Source organism: Rhinatrema bivittatum, chromosome 2 (genome assembly GCF_901001135.1).
Source record: "Rhinatrema bivittatum chromosome 2, aRhiBiv1.1, whole genome shotgun sequence".
Classification (NCBI taxonomy): domain Eukaryota; kingdom Metazoa; phylum Chordata; class Amphibia; order Gymnophiona; family Rhinatrematidae; genus Rhinatrema; species Rhinatrema bivittatum.
The window spans coordinates 542,326,054-542,345,040 of record NC_042616.1 but is presented as its reverse complement, the minus strand read 5'-3'; the positions used below and the strand labels follow the sequence as shown (position 1 = coordinate 542,345,040).

General features: G+C 39.6%; 1 long non-coding RNA gene across 1 annotated transcript in view; it reads left to right on the top strand.

The window, feature by feature from the left end:
- The window catches only part of LOC115086209, a 55,380-nt gene extending 44,862 nt beyond the window's left edge, over positions 1 to 10,518 (top strand). The window contains exons 3-4 of the long non-coding RNA XR_003855155.1: positions 10,201 to 10,255; positions 10,341 to 10,518. This is a non-coding gene — a long non-coding RNA (uncharacterized LOC115086209). The remainder of the gene's footprint in view (positions 1 to 10,200; positions 10,256 to 10,340) is intronic.
- The last annotated feature ends 8,469 nt before the right edge of the window (positions 10,519 to 18,987 follow it).

The following is an 18,987-nucleotide window of genomic DNA, read 5'->3' as shown; positions in this document are numbered from 1 at the left end:
GGGAAGAGATTTCCCATTCCCAGGCATCAGCTGTTCTAAAAAAAAAATGGCGCCGATGCCCCTTTGCCCTTACCATGTGACAGGGTATCCGTGCCATTGGCCGGCCCCTGTCACATGGTAGGAGCACTGGATGGCCGGCGCCATCTTTAAAGATGGCGCCGGCCACCTTTACTCATCAGCCCCTATTAATAGGGGGGGGGTCGATTTAAAGGGTCGGGTGGGTTGTTTTTTTTTAGCGGCGCAGGCCTCCTTTAAAAAAAAGGGTCAGGAGGGTGGGGGAGGCTAAGTGGGGTCGATTTAAAGGGTTGGGTGGGTTTTTTTTTTATCGGGCCGTCGGCACCATTTTAATTAGTAGTAGCCAAAATGGCGCCGATGGCCCGAGAGCGGGAGATTGTGCCGGGACCCTCCCCACTGGACCACCAGGTAACTTAACATTTTGGGGGGGTTCGGGAGGGTGGGGGAGGGTAAGGAATTGGTTTTAAAGGGTCGGGGTGGGTTTAGGGGTTGTTTTGGTGTACCGGTTTTCCCGCCCTCCCCCAAATAATTCCCGTGCCCTATTTAACGATACAATACAAATGCCCCTGACAATAAATCGGGGGCATTTGTATTGTATCATGCACTCTAACGATTTAGAACGATTTTAAAATTATCTGACGATAATTTTAATAGTTCAAAAACGATTCACATCCCTAGTATTGAATGGGTTACCTTTTCTTACACTCCACTTTGAACTGGATAAGTATTTACATGTGGAAAAACTCCTTGGTGCCACTCCTCCTCTTTTCTTCCTCTTCTTCTCATCATTGGGCACTGGATGGGCATCTTCTCCTCAAGAAACAGTTCAGTCGGAAAAGTGCTGTTTCTGTCTCTACAAAGGAGACATTTGGAATTACTTCTGTTCCCTTAACAATAGAGGAAAGGAAGGGCGGAAAAAAAAAACTTCCTTTCAAATGAACTTCAAAAATGAAGTCGCTTTCCCTTATCAATTAAAATCTCTAGAAATCCTTATTCCACTGAATTAGACCTAAGGTTTTTCCAAAAAGAAAGAGAAAAAAAAAACATTCCTCTCCCTTAGACTTCCAACATCAAAAATCTGCATCTCCTCTATGGGCATCTTTCTAATATAGACAAGGGAACAACCAGCCTTACAATGGGGTGCTGGAGCATATGGTACGTTCCTTTCTTCTTATCTAACTGCGTAGTCCTTCTACAAGGCCATACCTTCATAGGGATCCTAGTTGGGCCCTACATGTACAAAAACGAATACAGCCTTTTCTCTTCCTTATGCTGAAAGCCCTTCAGAGGATAATTTCCCTATACAATTTGCAGTTGGCCTTATAGGTTTCTAGTTTCTCTTTCTGACCACAGCCTGCTACAGACCAATCAGTAAATGGTGTGAAAACTGAAATTGGCACGCTTATTCTCTTCAGTGGCAGCAGCTGTACAGCAATTCCCTCTGTCAGTGGCAGTGTATATCATAGAAGCATCCCATTCTCTCTCCCACACCTTACCCAACATGCTCATCCTTCTCTTCCTACTTTCTACTCAATCTCCCCCTCTCATTATTTCCCGTGGGGTGTGCACAGGTATGGTTTTTTTTTTCCATTTCATTTGGTAATTAAGTTGTTGCAGTTTGAAGTGTTTCAATTTATATTAGTATGTTAACCTCCAAATATGAATATTTCTCTTATGGAAAGTTTAATGAATGTAATAGCTGATCTCACTCTGTCATCTACCCTCTAGGATTTATTGGAGAATTTAAATGTTCTTTATGAAACTCTTGAGTATAATACGATAGATATTTTATAAAATGTATGTAAGATCTTTGGTTAATTCAGAAAGTAAATGGTCCTACTCATGAACAGGCTCATACTTTTTGTCCCATAAAAATTGAAAAAAAGAGATTGTGCAGACAACCCTCTGTCCCATTTTATGGAGTGAAGACTCAGCTATTTGCATCGAGGTTTGAGGGTACCACTAGAGAAAAAAGAACTATCTATTCATAAACAGAAAAAGTGCCTTCTGAAGGGTAGGTGGCACTTATGAAGTACTAGGTTTTAATTTAAGTACTTGTGTAAAACAGTCAGGAGATGAATGGAATACTACTCTGTCTAAAATGATAGATGAAAAAGCACTGGAACAAAAATGTACTATTATTACATGGAAAAAAAGCAAGATTGGTTCTGTAGTGGTCTTAGACTAGCTAAACAGCAAGTTCAATAGTTAGGATTAGGAATGATATGACAACAGAATAAAGCTGGGGAAAATCTTAGATTGCGTAAATTATAACAGAAAAATTATAAAGAGATGTTAAGTAATGCAAAACAAAAAAGTATTGGGAGAGCATAAGCAGCATCCAACTATAAGCCAAGAAAGGACTTTCAAATAATAAGTTTTGACAGCAGATGCTAATCAGGTAGAAAAATAATCTTCAGCATTAACATGCACATATTTACCTGTGACTTTGATTTAAAGATAACAAATTTTGAGGTATATAGAAAGCGTAGTTTCTGCTAATCTGGCAGATTTGGTAAATCTATTTTTTTAGACAAGGTGAGCTGTCATTTCAATTGAAGCAAGCTATAGAGAGACCTAAATTAATGATAGGATATTTGAATACATGAAAGGTAGAGTCATATTGACCAGTGTCAAATATTTCATGTTTGAGTAAAATAATAGACAGGGCCAGATCTAGGGCAAATGGCACCCTGGGTGAAAATTGTCCTCTCACCTGATGACATTCCCCACCTGATGGCGCCCCCCCCTCAAATCAAACCCTCCCTCATAATCCCTGTATCAGCCCTCCATCCCGCTCCCTGGAGCCAGCCATGCAAAGCATTCTCTGGTAGTCTAGTGGCCCTCTCCCATCCTCCAGGTCACCTTACCAAAAAGAAAACTCTAAGGTAATCTAGTGGCACCCCGGAGTGCCCCCTAGCTTTGAGCCAATCAATGCTATTTTCCAAAATGCCATTGATTAGCCTATGTACTTATCATTTGGAAAATTTCGTTGACAAGCCTGGAGCTAGTTAAGTTTTTAGCCAGATAATTCAGGGGTGGGGAATGGGCAAATCAGGGAGAAGTTGAGTTAGCTAGATAAGTTATCCAGGTAAGTCTGATATTCAATATTTGCCAAATAACTTATCTGCCTAACTCTGGAGCCACAGGGCTGTCTTAAAGCTAGCCAGATAAACTTATCCGGCTAACTTTAAGATAGTCAGGTATTAAGTAGGAGGCAGTACAGAAAAGCATTTTTTCTGCTTTTCTGTACTATTTTAAGGAGTGCTCAGCAATTAATGCCTGCTCCAGGCAGGCGTTAATTTCTGATCGCAAAAATGTGCGTCCTGGACGCACGTATTTTTCTTGCATCGGGAGTGAATAGCTAATAAGCTCATTCACATGCATTTGCATATGATGAGCGCTAACTAATCCCCTTATTGCATAAGGGGATTAGTTAGCGCATCTACAACCTGTGTCCAACTGCGGGTTATACAGTGCATTCGGCTGAGCTCTCTATATTGCATCGGCCCCACTGTGAGGATTACTGAGTATCATATATTGTACTGTAATAGTTCTCATAGGCATAGCCAGCCAGAAAACATTTTGTACCACTGTCAAGCTGGTAACTCTTCTTGGCAATACTTGCTAAGCACTACAGTGCACGCAGTCTGTTGGCTGATTTGTGCATGATAGTTAATATTAGAGTGATATTGGTGAATACACTAAAGTACATTAATAAATTATATTGTGATATAAAAAACTCTAGGAGCCAGTATTTCCAATCCCATCATGCCACTGCAAGAAAAGGGGAGAGGAGGGAATGGTAGCAGGTAGAAAAATGTTAGAGGCAGAGGTGCAGCTATAACAGAAGTTGCAGTAGCAATAAGAAAAAAGAAAGTCCTGCCCCTAAGCTAAAATAAAGATTTTTGTTTTTTAGCTGCAGATATCCAGGAGTGAAAGGCTGCTTCTCTCTCTCTCTCTCTTGATTTGGAGCAAAGGAAAAAGGCAGCAGTGCCATTGGAGGCTGGGATCTGTAGGCAGGGGCAGCAGAAATGCTATACTCCTAACCAGCAACATGCTTCTTCCTGATTATTGCTTCTTAGATAATTTAGGTGGTATCTGATTCAGAGGTAGAATCATGTCTTGAATTCCCTGAATCACAGGATATTAAAGAGTTAGTAGCTGAAGAGAATTTGAAACTTCTTGTCAGTAGGATCTTAACCTTCAGTAAGGAGGTGAAGAAAGTAGATGATACTGATGGGACTGAGAGCACCACACCAGGAAGATTCCTCAACCCCAGTGCTAGCAGCAGTATCTTTCAAGGATCCAGAGAGGGAGAATAGATCCATAAAGACATCCTTGGTGTGAAATCAATTTAAACTGTGTTTTGCTCAGTGTATTCCCTGTAGTAAGGCTACCAGTTGAGAGACGGTACTGGGGCATCTTACAAATGCTGGTATGCACTATCATCTTAAGAAATACCACTCGCTAGCATTGGCATCAAGGAGAGTGGCAAAACTAGCCAGGGAATCACCTCTGCAATTCAAAGCAAAAACAGCAGCAGAAGCAAAATGGTAGAAAAGAGGAAACTTTTTCCCAAGCAGATTAGTAGTGGCAAGCCACCATTGAGCAGATAGAGTGGTGTTCTGTAGCACTGTCCTGAAGCAAGATGCAGGCAGCATCAACAGTAGTGACGAGATACATCATCTGGAACAACCTGCCGACTGATCTAAGACTGGAACCCTGCCTGATTACCTTCCGGAAAAAACTCAAGACTTGGCTTTTCATCCAAGCCTTCCCATAAGCCTAACATTACTACAGCTTTTTCTTTTAGCCCAATAGACTAAATGACCAACCCAGCCACTGTATATTCATAAGTTCTCATTCTCCAGTTTTGTTTCTGTCCTTTATTTCCTGGCTACTCTAGCCCCCAAGTTCTTTCTCCCTGTTATTTGTATCTGCGCTTCGGCCTTCCTGTTATATGGTTTTGTTCAGTCAACCCCTAAGTTCGATGTAAACCGGCCTGATATGAAGCTTGTCATGAAGTTCGGTATAGAAAAATGTTAAATAAATAAATAAATAAATAAATAAATACATTGTGGAAATGATTGCCCTGGATGATTAGCCCCTGCATATAGTGGAAAAACTGAATTTTAAGAATCACTGCTGCTCTTAGTCCCCAGTTACAAAGTGCCCTCTAGAACTACATTCAGTAGGCAGATTAACCTCACCCTGTACAATCAGTGTTATAATCACATGCAGTCACACAGAGGAATAGAATGAATGTCACCAGTGACATCTGGACTAGTGTGAATGCTACGCATGCATTCCACTTTTTTTGAATGATGATAATGTTTTATTCCCACGTCAGAGAGGTTTTCATCATAGATACAGTACAGAGACAGTTTTAATTTATGTCTCTAATTTTGTTCTTCATGAGCTGAATAAAAACCATCAGGCAATTGCAGCTTTTTTGGATATGTCAGCGGCATTTAACTCTTATCTCACATTCTATATTTTTGTCGAGACTTGCTGACATCGGGATCAGAGAGAAAGTGGGTGAATGGCTTGCATCTTTTTTTTTGAGGGGCCATTCATAACAAGTGAGTGTTGACAAGGATTCATCTAACTTGTTACCATTACAATGGGGTGCTCCACAAGGATCATGCCTATCAGTGATATTGATTAACATCTACCTTCTCCCTCTGCATCCTGCTTCAGAATATGAATGTTGTTTTTCACTTGTATGCTGACGACTTAAAGTTGCTATTCCTAATGTCAGGTGATTTAGATGATGATGTTCAAAATATCACTGGTGAATGTTAAAAAAAGAAAAATAAAACTGAACTGATTACATTTGCACTTGCTACTAAAGTTATATACCCAACAATTCAGGTTGGAGGAGCCACCATTAAAGCTGTAGAATCTGTCCATGGTTTAGGAATACTTTTAGACTCAGAATTTACTATGGGTTTGCAACTGCAGTTAATGGTGAGGAATGTTTTTTTTTACATAAGGAAACTTTGTTGATTGAAAAATGTACTTGTTGATAATGATTTTAGAACAGTGATGCAGGCCTTTGTGTGGATTACTGCAATGCTGTCTATGTAGGGTTCCTTAAGTGTTATTTGAGAGCATTGCAGATATTGATGAATGCTGGACTCAGATGATTGTGGGATTTCCTTTGTCTGCCCACATAACTCCGGTGCTGAAAGAGCTACATTGGCTCCCTATTGAATCTTGAATTTGATTTAAAATGTTAATGTTTTTACATCTGCCTTGATGCTTCCTTGCTGTTTTCCATACAACATTCTCTACCTCTTGGAGGTTTTGATGCCACTGGCTGTTTGAGATAACCTGCACTCTTTGCTTTGGGAGTTCTGATGCCTTCGTGTTTTTTGCCCTACATATAATCTACCTTTTGGGAGTTTTGATACCTCTGTGCTATTTGTATACAGCATTGGCAGTGGAGGAGTAGACTAATGGTTATAGCAGCAGAGTGCAAACTAAAGAAACCAGAAATCAAAAGACGCTGACACTCCTTATGATCTTGGCAAGTCACTTCATCCTCAGGGCCAGTGCAAGGGTATTTGGTGTCCTAGGCAAACCTTACAGCAATGCACCCTCTACCTCGATTGCACCCTCCCCACACATAAAAATAATTCATTTATAATAGACTTAACATGAAAAGTTAGTCAATCTTCAGTCTTCTGAGGTAAAAATATTACTTACAACATGTGTATTATATTCACATGTACTGCTGTAGTGCCAACCAGAAAATCCAAACAAAAAAGACACTTGGAGCCCATATGGTATTAGTCCTATTATAATGCATGTTGGATGTGGGTTTGGTCTTCAGAAAGCCATGAGTAAACAGAATTACAAATACAATATAATAAACCCCCATGCCAAAACAGCACTAACTGTCAGCACTCAAAGAGCAACAGCCCAAGCTATGAAAAGGCAACACTGCAAATATTAAATCAGACCCTAAACATCAATATACCCCCTATTAGGAAAATAGACACCCTACACAGAAACTACAAGTTAGCAGAATACCTCACCTTTGTTATGAATTCAGAAAGCAGTCAAACCCTCACTAAATACAGACTGGAAACTGCTACAAGCCAAACTCTGTATGCAGTCCAACAATGGAAAAACAGAAATATAAAATCAACTTTAAACTCTAAAAACCATATAAATTATAAATAACATTTTAGAAGGGGCCCAGCCACTCCTTAATTGGAGCAGACTGGGAGGGAACCTAGGAAGGCTGCAATATGTCGCCACGTGAAATTTGCAAAATTCTACCCCCCCCTTGTGTGCACCGCCCTGGAGTTTATAACATGCAACTTTTTTGAGTATTTTCATCCAAGGTTAATTTTTGGTTCATATCATTTGAATGAACTGAAAATGGCCTCATTTGTTTTTTTTACCTATTTGATCAAAACAAATGCATATCCCTAGAGTATACTTATTTATTTAAAATTGTTTATTTATCGCCTAACAGATTATATCTACTTCTCTTAAGGTAATAATCTCTAGGGGTATTTGTAATATCTTTGGTGGTATTTTCCTTCATAATAGGAACTCTGAACATAATTTGAATGGCTAACAATAGGTTTATAATACAGGAATCTGAGTCTAAACTGGGAATTGTGTCCTGGAATAATTGGGATCACTGATATTGCTTTAAGGGACAATGTGTGGGAGTGCTTCACACTAGGAGCCCTCTCATACTGGAAATTAAGTGCCTCCTTATCTGATTTCACTATTTAGTGTGTGCCTTTGTTTTGGCATAAGAGCTGGATAATGATAGGCACACTGATGGCATTTCTTACTACAGGTAGTAGCCAGGAGCTAGCCAGTTTCTGGAAAGGGTGGGGCTATGAACTTAACAATTTTTGTTTTACACTCTAGATGGGATACGCCAATTATGAACAGTAAGGGCCAGATTTTCAAAGGGGTACGCACGTAAGATACGTCATTTAGGTGCGGGGCCATGGGCGTGGTTCTGGCCCGGGGGCATGTCCAAGGCCTCCAAAACAGCTCCCGGGCCTGGGAATACTGCAATTATTTCAGTGTTTTCTCAGAATATAATGGTACCTTGTACTAGGAAAGGGGTGGCCATCTCCAGTCATTAAGAGCCACAAACAGGCCTTGTTTTCAGGATATCCATAATGAATATGCATGAAAGAGATTTGCAAACAATGGAGACAGTATATGCAATTCTCCCTCATGCATATTCAGTGTGGATATCTTGAAAATCAGGCCTGTTTGTGGCTCTTGAGGACTAGAGTTCGCCATCCCTGTGCTAAGGCTTCAAAGGCAATGGGTAACAGGGAATTGGATTCAGACAGTTAACCAATGAGGGCCCAGACTTGTATGGTTTGGGAAACTGATAAGCATGGGGGTAACCTGCAAGGTGTGGCAGACACTACCATAAGCTTGCTGGGCAGACTGCATGGACCATTAGGTCCTTTTCTGCTGTCATTTCTATGTTTCTATATAAGGCATAAGAGATGCCACTGTCCCATCATCCATAACGAATATGCTTCCCATACAACTAGATTATGGTAAAATACAATTGAATGATTACAAGTTTTGTGGAACTGCTAAACATTTTGGAGATACTGTTGTTTTGTTATCCTGATATACAGTATCCTAGTAATTTCTTGCATCCCTAAAATACCTAATTTTGTTTTGTTGATGTTAAAAGCTATTTTGATTTTCACATGGTTATGACAAAAAACCACTTTTTATAATGTATCAGCATAATTTTGTTCCTCTCTGTGTTCCTGATTCGGTAGGATGTGATATCTATATGTCACTTCAAGTAAGTGACAACCTTATATCAAGTAAGGGAAATGTAATGATCCGTAGTGGTCACTTTTAGTTATTTTATATAGAAATAGAATAGATTTTTACATAGGATTTCAAGATAAGGTCAGGTAATAGGAAAGTCAGTTTAAACCAATTTGATTTATTTTTCTCTGCTATGCTTCGTGCTGCTTCTGTGTAATTACAAGCTTCCTGTTCCATTGAATGCAGCAGAAACTTTCAAGACCACAAATGAGTGGATGAGGGGAGAGAGTACATGAGGTAGATGTAAGTTTAGTTTTTTCAGAAATGTCCTACCCAATAGAGCAGGATGTGAGTTGGACAGCTGCTGTTTCCCCCGCAGTCTATTCTCTCTTATAGAATTTGTAGGCCCAGATATGCTGCCTGCCCTCTACAGTGCTGCCTCCATCTCAAGCTGATACATCCACTAAGGTTTTATGAGAGTCCCTCCTTGCCTGTCACTCTCTCCCACTCTCCACTCCTTTCTCCCCTCTCCCTGGACCTCCTCTGAAAGCTGCTCTTTGCATGCTGTCTAGTCTCTTTTGGAGAATTTGTGGGACCGGATTTTCTGCCTGCTCTCTACAGTGCTGCCTTCAGCTTGAGTTGACACTTCCACTGAGGGAATCTCCTTTTCTGTCGCTTTCCCCCACTCCTATCCTTTTCTTCCCTCTCCCCCTCATCCAGTCTCTCAAAAAAATATTGTTGAAGATATCTGACAACGTGCGCTTCCACGTTTGTAGTATATGTTATGGTTTGTTCTTGTCAGAAGCTCTATGAAGGGAAAACTAAAAGAATGCTTAATGTTTGCACTTCTGAACATCTGACCTGTTTTAATAATAAATGGCTTGAAGATCCATTTATTAAACACTGTATAGAAAGTGAACATATTTTTGGTTCTCTCAGATTCTTTGTAATTGATCATGTGATGCAACATCTATGGGAGGGGGTGGGGGGGATTAATAAACTTTAAATTTTATTAGGATAGTGAATCTGGGCTGTGAAGGAGGTCAAGGATTTTTGAATTATGTATCCTTGTTTTCATTTGGAGATGCGGGTCATGCGATTCCTTTCTAATTGTTTTATTGGTGGAAGGCTCTGAGAGGTGGTATATAAGTTAAAAATGCTGACAACAGTTTTACAATCTCCAGCAGAGAGAGATGTAGGCAGCATGCTACCGTGAGAAATCATTGAGTTACCAATGAGCAGATTTGAGTAAGTATTTTAAGATTTTGAAGAATCTTTTTACACTGGATGTATATTATGACTTAGTGGCTATGAACCATAGAGAGTTCTAATTAAAGTTTTATTTAAGTCTGTAAGGCTATGAAGTTTAATAATGGCTGCTGTTTTTTTAATTTTCAGGGAAGAGCAGTAGAAAATAAGCCATAATGAAAGTTTATTGTGTGAATGACTATATGTGAGTATTGTAAGAATTTTTGAATTTCCCTGAATTATGCGATAGTTAGACTTTTGAAATGAGACCATGTTTATGGCTGTTGCAGATGTGAATGCTGGAACTACTTTGAAGTGCTTTGAAATCCCTGATGCAGCCATATTGACAGTGAAATGTTGTCAATGTCAAACTTATATTGGGACCTCAAGAAGATCACAGCATGTTGGAAAGTACACCTTTTGGACATTATATTTTGTTCCAAGTACATTTAAGGATGCTGCATAAAATATTGCATTTTAATTATTAAAAGCTTGTTTTTTTAAATAGTAATATATATAATGTTTTTGTAATTTTTGTAAGTTATATGAGTAATCTGTGAAGACTGATATTTGTATATAATAATCTAAAAATATGTTGCCATTTTGATTTAAAAAAATTCATAGTCACAATAATAACTGCAGATTCGTATCTTTGTACAATATTCTAAAAGCATTTTTGTCATTTTGTTAAAAAATATTTTATAATTACAATACTAATTTTTTTCAAATTTAATTAAAGGATAGAAGTAATTTCAAGATTGTGGCATAATTCTTTAATAAACATTTTGTTTTTAATTTTGGTTAAGATACTTTTTGGACTGCCTTTGAATTTTCTTAATACTGAGTATGTTTAGATTAGTTGTGTTTTTTTGGCCTATTTTATCTTTGTAGTAGAAACCATGCTTAGGACTGAAACATACTTAGGACAGAACTGGAGAAAAGAGATAAGAACAAGGTTGGGATATTTCTGATTGCCAATACTCTGTTTGTGCCCCTCATGAGAACAAAGGCAAGGGAAGAAACATAAAGAGAAAACAAGGGGAAGATAAAAGAAGCACAAGTACTACCTAGCAACACTGAAAGCCACAGGTATAGGCAAGTCGGAATCAATACAAATCCCAGGAAACCAACCAGGTCAATCCAGAAACCAACCAGGTCAATGTCAGTTGGTTGGAGGTGATAGGTATCATCCTGAAAAACCACAGGATCTAGGCAGCCAGATGTTTGGGTAACAACCTCTCTAATTTTGGTAGCTGTTTATATTATTACAACATTTGGTGGTAAGAAATAGTGGTGAGGAAGGCTGAATATTGGAAAAAGCATGGAAATGTGTATGTTCATCTACTGAAGATGGTAAAACCACAAGAAAAAGGACAATAAAAATTGTCATGGATAAATAGCAGTATCCTAGAAGTGGTTAATTTTCTATGGCCTGGATTTATCAAAATGCACTAAATATTGCACATGAAACACTGGGGGGACCTTGTTGAGAGAGAGAGCACCTAGCCATAATACCCTAACACTAGATGTTACCCAGGTATAGAGTCCATCAAGCTAGGTTGAGAGAACATTGCACAAATTTCATCTTTGAGTGAGTTTCCTCACTCCGAGGGTCATCAGATCTTCACAAGAGAGCACTGTTCTGTTCGTATGTCTCACTTTGAATGTCAAAGTGGCCTTTAATCCCTACACTAATACCTAAACCTCACTTCGAGTTGCTAGGGGGGCCTCCCATAGAGATATAAATACCTATCTAGTGTTAGGGCATTATGGCTAGTCTCTCTTTCTCTTTCTCTCTCTCTCTCTCCTAGGCTGGTGCTCCAGGAGCTTCAAAACTAATAAACCAGGTATTTGAGAACACATCACAAAATGCAATAAAGCCTTACCACAACATATCACACAGCTTAATGCTACTGAAAAAGGTGTAGCTAAAATCAGCATTAAAGCCATGCAATAGGACTTCACAAAACAGTAAGCCCACCCCTAACTCCTCCACATTTTCAGATTTGCATCACACCATACATTATGGTGCTATCGCATGTGTTAAGGTGTTTTCATATGCGTTAAAGGTGCTTAACGCATGCAAAAACGCCTTATAGCATTTTGATAAATGACCCTATATGGTTGGTAACCAAGATATATTCTTAACAATGTAGAGCTATTATTAATGAGCCAACTGGATGGGCCATCTACTCAGTTACTACTTTCATCAATTCTAAAAAAAAAAAGAATAAGAAAGGAGGGATTGTTCATTGTTTTAGGCAGAAAACCAAATTTTTATAGAAGTTTACCCATCAAAGAAAAATTCAAAGCCTCCAGCAATTCAGTCCTTCTATTTATTTTGTCAGATGTTTCATTGAATATGAAATATGAGAGATTCTCTATATAGATGTAAATTTGTCTGACAGCGATCCTTTTATTTCATCAATCATGGTCACTGGCAGTATCTCTGACTTTCTGACTTTGAACAATTAATTTCAAATTCAGTAATCATGCCATCTCTATGTTGACTGTTCAGAGAATTAATATAGCAGAAAAATATTAACATGATTTCTTTGTGGACAAATTTGAACCTTATCTATTAGTCTTAGAGACAAAATTTTAGATCTCAGTAAATTACTTGTTTCTCTTGTATTTTTAGCCTTCATTTGGTAAGGGGTTCTAGTAAGCGCTGTGAATTGTGTCTGTTGGGAATTCTTTGTGAAACTTTTGTATCTGCTATCAGCGCAGAGATACTATCATTATTTATTTATTTATATAAAAGTGTTTATATACCACCTTTACAAAATGTGTCAGTCAAAACGGTTTACAACTGTTAATATACATAATTAAATTAATATAACATTGACACACTATAAAATAAAGACTAAAAAAACAAAGGGCTACAAATGTGGTCTGGTGCCTTAAGAATCTGGTGGTAGAGATGTACATGTAAATCTATGCTATTGAACACTGAAATTAGGCAAGGGGACCTAATGGGAGATGGAGAGTGATCTAAAGGCTAATGAAAATAAATATATCTTTAGTTCTTTTTTTAATTCCTTGTGGGATGTTATCTGCCTTAAATAATTTGGAATGGAGATCCAGAGTGAAGTGCTGGCGACTGAAGTAGCGCGTCTTCTGGTGATGTCGAGCCTAGCAAGAGGAACAGTAGGTACTTCTAGGAAGTTTTTATGTAAGGAGCAGAAATGCCTGCCAGATTGATAAATGTGAAGTAGTATGCATAACCAGGTAGAAGAATCATTGGGGCGGATCTTAAAAGGGTTACGCGTATAACCCTTTAAAACCCTTCCTGCATGCGCCGAGCCTATGCAGTTTATAAAAAGAGTTTTTAACAGTTGTAGAGATGTGTTTAGACATGGATAAACATTAATGTGCGGTGCTGTAATACAAGTCTTCTGTTTTCTAAACTTGGAACTCAGAAGCTTCTCTTATGTGAGCAGTGTCAAGAAGTCTAATAGGACTTATAGTTGGGTCCTTTAGAGTTCCATCATGCACATCCTTGAATCACATTTATGTGGATTTTCTTTTTGATTTCTATAAATTTTCAAGAAGCAGGGAGTTATATAAGCTGATGAAATAATTATTTCAATACTCTCACTGCTCTTTTGTCTGGGTTCTCTGAAATTTGGTTTATAGTTTCTTCATAAAGAGAAGTCATTGGTGAAAGTATCCTTGGCCTTTTGTAATTATTCTTTTATCCCAAATTGGGCAGCACACCAAAAACATCTCTGTTGCATAATCAGAAGTGACAATCATCTAGATATGCGCATTCATTTGAAATGAATGGTAAAATGTGGTAAATGAGTACATTTTTGTTTTGGTTTGTTGTTTCCAAAACAAATGCACAATGCCTGTGAACGTGCTTGAAAATTTCTGTTTCATTCATTGTCAGACACATTATAGTCTATGTGCCAAGGAAAACTGTACTTTCGTATTTCTTCAAGCCAGAGTGGAACTGGAGTGGGAAGGGACAAGAACGGAAGAGGAGAACCAACCAAATTGAACCACTTTTTCAACTAGCCAATAACTGCACAGTTTTCTTATTTTGTAACCTGAAAGTCCATTTACATGCTTAAAACCGGGTTTTATATACATAAAATCCTTTTAAAAATCAGGGCCATAGTCAACAAGCAGACAGTAATGTGTGTCATGTTTAGTTTCTAACAAAAATGACCATGCCTGGTCTGCTGCTCTGTCAGTATCTAGCTACACTAGAAATGGGTGCACAGTAGCACTAAAAACCCTTAGCAACTACTAGGTGTTTCAAATTCTATACCATTGTTATCAAAGGGGAGATGAGGCAGCAATAATGGAAGAGGAAGAGAAAATCTTTTCCTCCACAGTGATTTAGTAGGGTCAGCACAAGCAGTAATACTGATGACAGGACCAGGAGCAATAGGTTGAGGAGTTCTCTACCTGAGAGGAGGAGACTTTTACTTTTTTTAAGGAAGAGAAAATCAGCAATAGAAGTAGGGTTGGGAAAGAAGCTGTAACAACAGTTGCCTGCTACCATCTCCACTATCACCATGGTGCAGGGGCACAAGAAGACAGAGTTGATGGAGGGTAGTATCAATTCAGCAGTATGGGGATTGAAGCATCCAAAACCAGCACAGCACTTCCGCTTGTTTCTTCCTGAGCAGTGTCTGCAGCAGATATTTAAACTGCTAATTCAGCGGAATCATACGCGGGATATTCAGACTCAGGATACTTAATTTCTAGTAGATCGGGAGGGTTTGAATGGGTCTAGTTACTAATGTGCTATCCAGTGAGCAGCTGCAGGAGGCAGCAAGAGATACTGCTGGGACCCAGAGCACTCACCAAAAGACCAGGTAGTGGAGAGCATGAGAGATGCCTCTGGCCTTTTCCTTCCTGATTCACCTTCAACCCCAATCCCAGCAGCAGCATCTAAGGATCCAGAGAGAAAAAGAGAGAGGATTCCACAAGACAACAGAGGTGTGGAGCTACTTTACAGTTCTCGAGGATCAGTGCTTTGCAAAATGCATTCACTTTTGAAAGGCCATCAGTAGAAGGAACGTTTTGAGCCATCTTTCAAACAGTGGCATGTAGCATCATTTATAAAACAACACCAGATAGTGTTGGTTTCAGAGAAGGCTTCTGGTACTAGTCTGGGAGCCCTGTCTTCTATGCAAACCAGCAGCAGGAGCAGAAAGACATAGATTCAGCACCTCCATTACAAGAGATTTTAGATCCAGCCATCTTTACGGTTCCAGCTCCAGTTCCTGCACTGATGGCTCCAACTCCAGCTATCTCTACAGCCCCAGCTCCTCTTCCTACATTGGTGAAGCCAGCTCCAGTTGTCTCTAAGCTCCAGCTCTTTTTCCTGCAGCAGTGATCCTAGAGACTCGATTTCATGTTGGGATGAATAAGCATGATCATCATGAGATACCGTGCTTTGATCTCATTCGTGTTCCTCATTTTCCAGGCATTCTGGGCCTAACCTTGCTAAAGCAGCATGAGCTGAATGTTCAATGGAAGACATGGCAGATAATGTTTTTGTCCATGTTCTGCCAATAGAACTGGATGTTCAATACAGAAGCAAAGGAAACAGATCCTGAGGGGAATTACTCAGAAGTCCAGTACTGTGGGAGCACTGAGAGGAGAGGATCACCTTGCTGGTGGCTGAAAGGAATTAGTAAGTTTTTGCTTGGGACATTGCCCCAATACTTTTAAGAAAGACAAAATTAACTATTTGGGAATATTGTTTAGTGTGTTTGTGCTTTTAATAATCAGTAAGGCAGCGAATAAACAGAAGTTAGACTGTATTTTTAAATAGTCAGTAAGGCAGCTAGTAAGCAGTAGTTAGTGTGTTTGTATATTAAAAAAAAAAAAAAAAGAGAAAAGTAGCCAGAAGCTAGAAATAAGCTAGGAGCAGTGTATACCGAAGTAAAAAAGTTGAAAAGTTCAGTTACTCTCCTTGGAAAGGTGATGAGGTAGTGTAATTCGGTTTGATTAGGTATCAACATTTGTTAATCAAGAGATCAGTGAGTCACTCTGGGTGACTAACTCAAGTTAGAATGTTTGTTTTCCCAAACCACCCACCCCTAGCTCATCCTTTAATTTATAGGCAGGTGCCACTTACAAAAAACAAACAAACAAAAAAACCCACAAACAAAAACAAAACTTATTGAGAGTTTGATCATTCCCCTGCAGGCAACTACTAGACATAAAGTGAATTCACTAATACATTTAAAGGACATTAATTAGACACATTCCTACACCCACAGCAACCTAAAACTTAAGTAGGAACTGAACAAATTTGAGATGAAGGCAGCAGTCTAGCAGCAAGAGGGGGGCTTCCCAGTCTTCTGCATTGAGTATCATATGTCCGATTCTTTACCCACTGGTGAGAAATTGTACATGTGCATGCGATGCAAAGAGCTCCTGGCTCTCAGAGAATGAGTCCGATCTCGGGAGGCTAGAGTGGCAGACCTGGAGGAGCTGAGGCAGACAGACAGAGAGGTATATAGATGAGACCTTCAGGGACATAGTAGCCAAGTCCCAACTTCAGTCTGGCAGCCCTGGTGCTGCCTTGGAGGAAGAAGGTCTCATGATTGGAGAGCATCAAACTATTGCAGCAGGAAAGGATCCTGAAGCAAGGACCTATTCTCCAGGTGATGCATTGTCCTTTCGCACCGAGGATATCTCCCCAAGGCCTACTGCCCAGGAAGGAAGGGTTAGGTTGGCCATCATAGTTGGTGATTCAATTATTAGGTATGTAGACAGCTGGTGGCTTTTGGGTGTGAGGATCACCTGGTAACATGCCTACCTGGTGCGAAGATGGCGGATCTCATGCGTCACCTAGATAGGATTTTAGACAGTGCTGGGGAGGAGCCGACTGTTGTGGTACATGTAGGCACCAACGACATAGGAAAATGTGGGAGGGAGGTTCTGGAAGCCAAATTTAGGCTCTTAGGTAGAAAGCTTAAATCCAGAACCTCCAGGGTAGCATTCTCTGAAATTCTCCCTCTTCCTCGCGCAGGTCACCAGAGGCAGGCAGAGCTCCGGAGTCTCAATGCGTGGATGAGACGATGGTGCAAGGAAGAGGGATTCAGTTTTGTTAGGAACTGGGGAACCTTTTGGGGAAGGGGGAGTCTCTTCCAAAGAGATGGGTTCCACCTTAAGCAGGGTGGAACCAGACTGCTGGCACTAACCTTTAAAAAGGAGATAGAGCAGCATTTAAACTAGAACAAAGGGGAAAGCCGACAGTCGCTCAGCAGCACATGGTTCGTAGGGAGGTATCTTCAAAGGCTACTGACGCATTACAATTAGGGCATCCCGACAGTGAGGTTCCAATAATAAGAAAAGTAGTCCAAGAGCCTGAAACTAAAAACTCACCTGAGTTAAAAAATTCTAACTTATCCCTATCAATTAAAAAGCAAAATGAAAATACAAACAAAAAAACAAACTTTGAAATGTTTGTATTCTAATGCCAGAAGTCTAAGAAGTAAGATGGGAGAATTAGAATGTATAGCAGTGAATGATGACATCGACTTAATTGGCATCTCAGAGACGTGGTGGAAGGAGGACAACCAATGGGATAGTGATATACCGGGGTACAAATTATATTGCAATGACAGAGACGAGCACCCGGAAGGCGGTGTGGCGCTTTATGTCTGGGATGGCATAGAGTCCAACAGGATAAACATCCTACATGAGCCTAAATGCACAATTGAATCTTTATGGGTAGAAATCCCTTGTGTGTCGGGGAAGACTATAGTGATAGGAGTATACTACCATCCACCTGGTCAAGATGGTGAGACTGACAGTGAAATGCTAAGAGAAATTAGGGAAGCTAATTAAATTGGTAGTGCAGTAATAATGGGAGACTTCAATTACTCCAATATTGACTGGGTAAATGTATCATCGGTATATGCTAGAGATATAAAGTTCCTAGATGGAATAAATGACATTTTTTATGGAGCAATTGGTTCAGGAACCGACAAGAGAGGGAGCAATTTTAGATCTAATTCTCAGTGGAGCACAGGATTTGGTGAGGGAGGTAACGGTGGTGGGGCCGCTTGGCAATAGCGATCATAATATGATCAAATTTGATTTAATGACTGGAAGGGGACAGTAAGCAAATCCACGGCTCTTGTGCTAAACTTTCAAAAGGGAAACTTTGATAAAATGAGAAAAATTGTTAGAAAAAACTGAAAGGAGCAACTACAAAAGGTAAAAGTGTGCAAGAGGTGTGGTCATTGTTAAAAAGTACCATCCTAGAAGCCCAGTCCAGATGTATTCCACACATTAAGAAAGGTGGAAGAAAGGCAAAACGATTACCGGCATGGTTAAAAGGGGAGGTGAAAGAAGCTATATTAGCCAAAATATCTTCATTCAAAAATTGCAAGAAGGATCCAACAGAAGAAAATAGGATAATGCAAAAGCATTGGCAAGTTAATTGTAAGACATTGATAAAACAGGCTAAGAGAGAATTTGAAAAGAATTTGGCCGTAGAGGCAAAAACTCACAGTAAAAACATTTTTAAATATATCCGAAGCAGAAAGCCTGTGAGGGAGTCAGTTGGACCGTTAGATGAACGAGGGGTTAAAGGGCACTTAGAGAAGATAAGGCCATCATGGAAAGATTAAATGATTTCTTTGCTTCGGTGTTTAATGAAGAGGATGTTGGGGAGGTACCCATACTGGAGAAGGTTTTCATGGGTAATGATTCAGATGGACTGAACCAAATCACGATGAACCTAGAAGATGTGGTAGGCCTGATTGACAAACTGAAGAGTAGTAAATCACCTGGACCCGATGATGTATACCCCAGAGATCTGAAGGAACTAAAAAATGAAATTTCAGACAAATTAGTAAAAATTTGTAACTTATCAGCTATCAGCTTAACAGCATTAGGATAGCTAATGTAACCCCAATATTTAAAAAGGGCTCCAGGGGCGATCCGGGAAAGTAC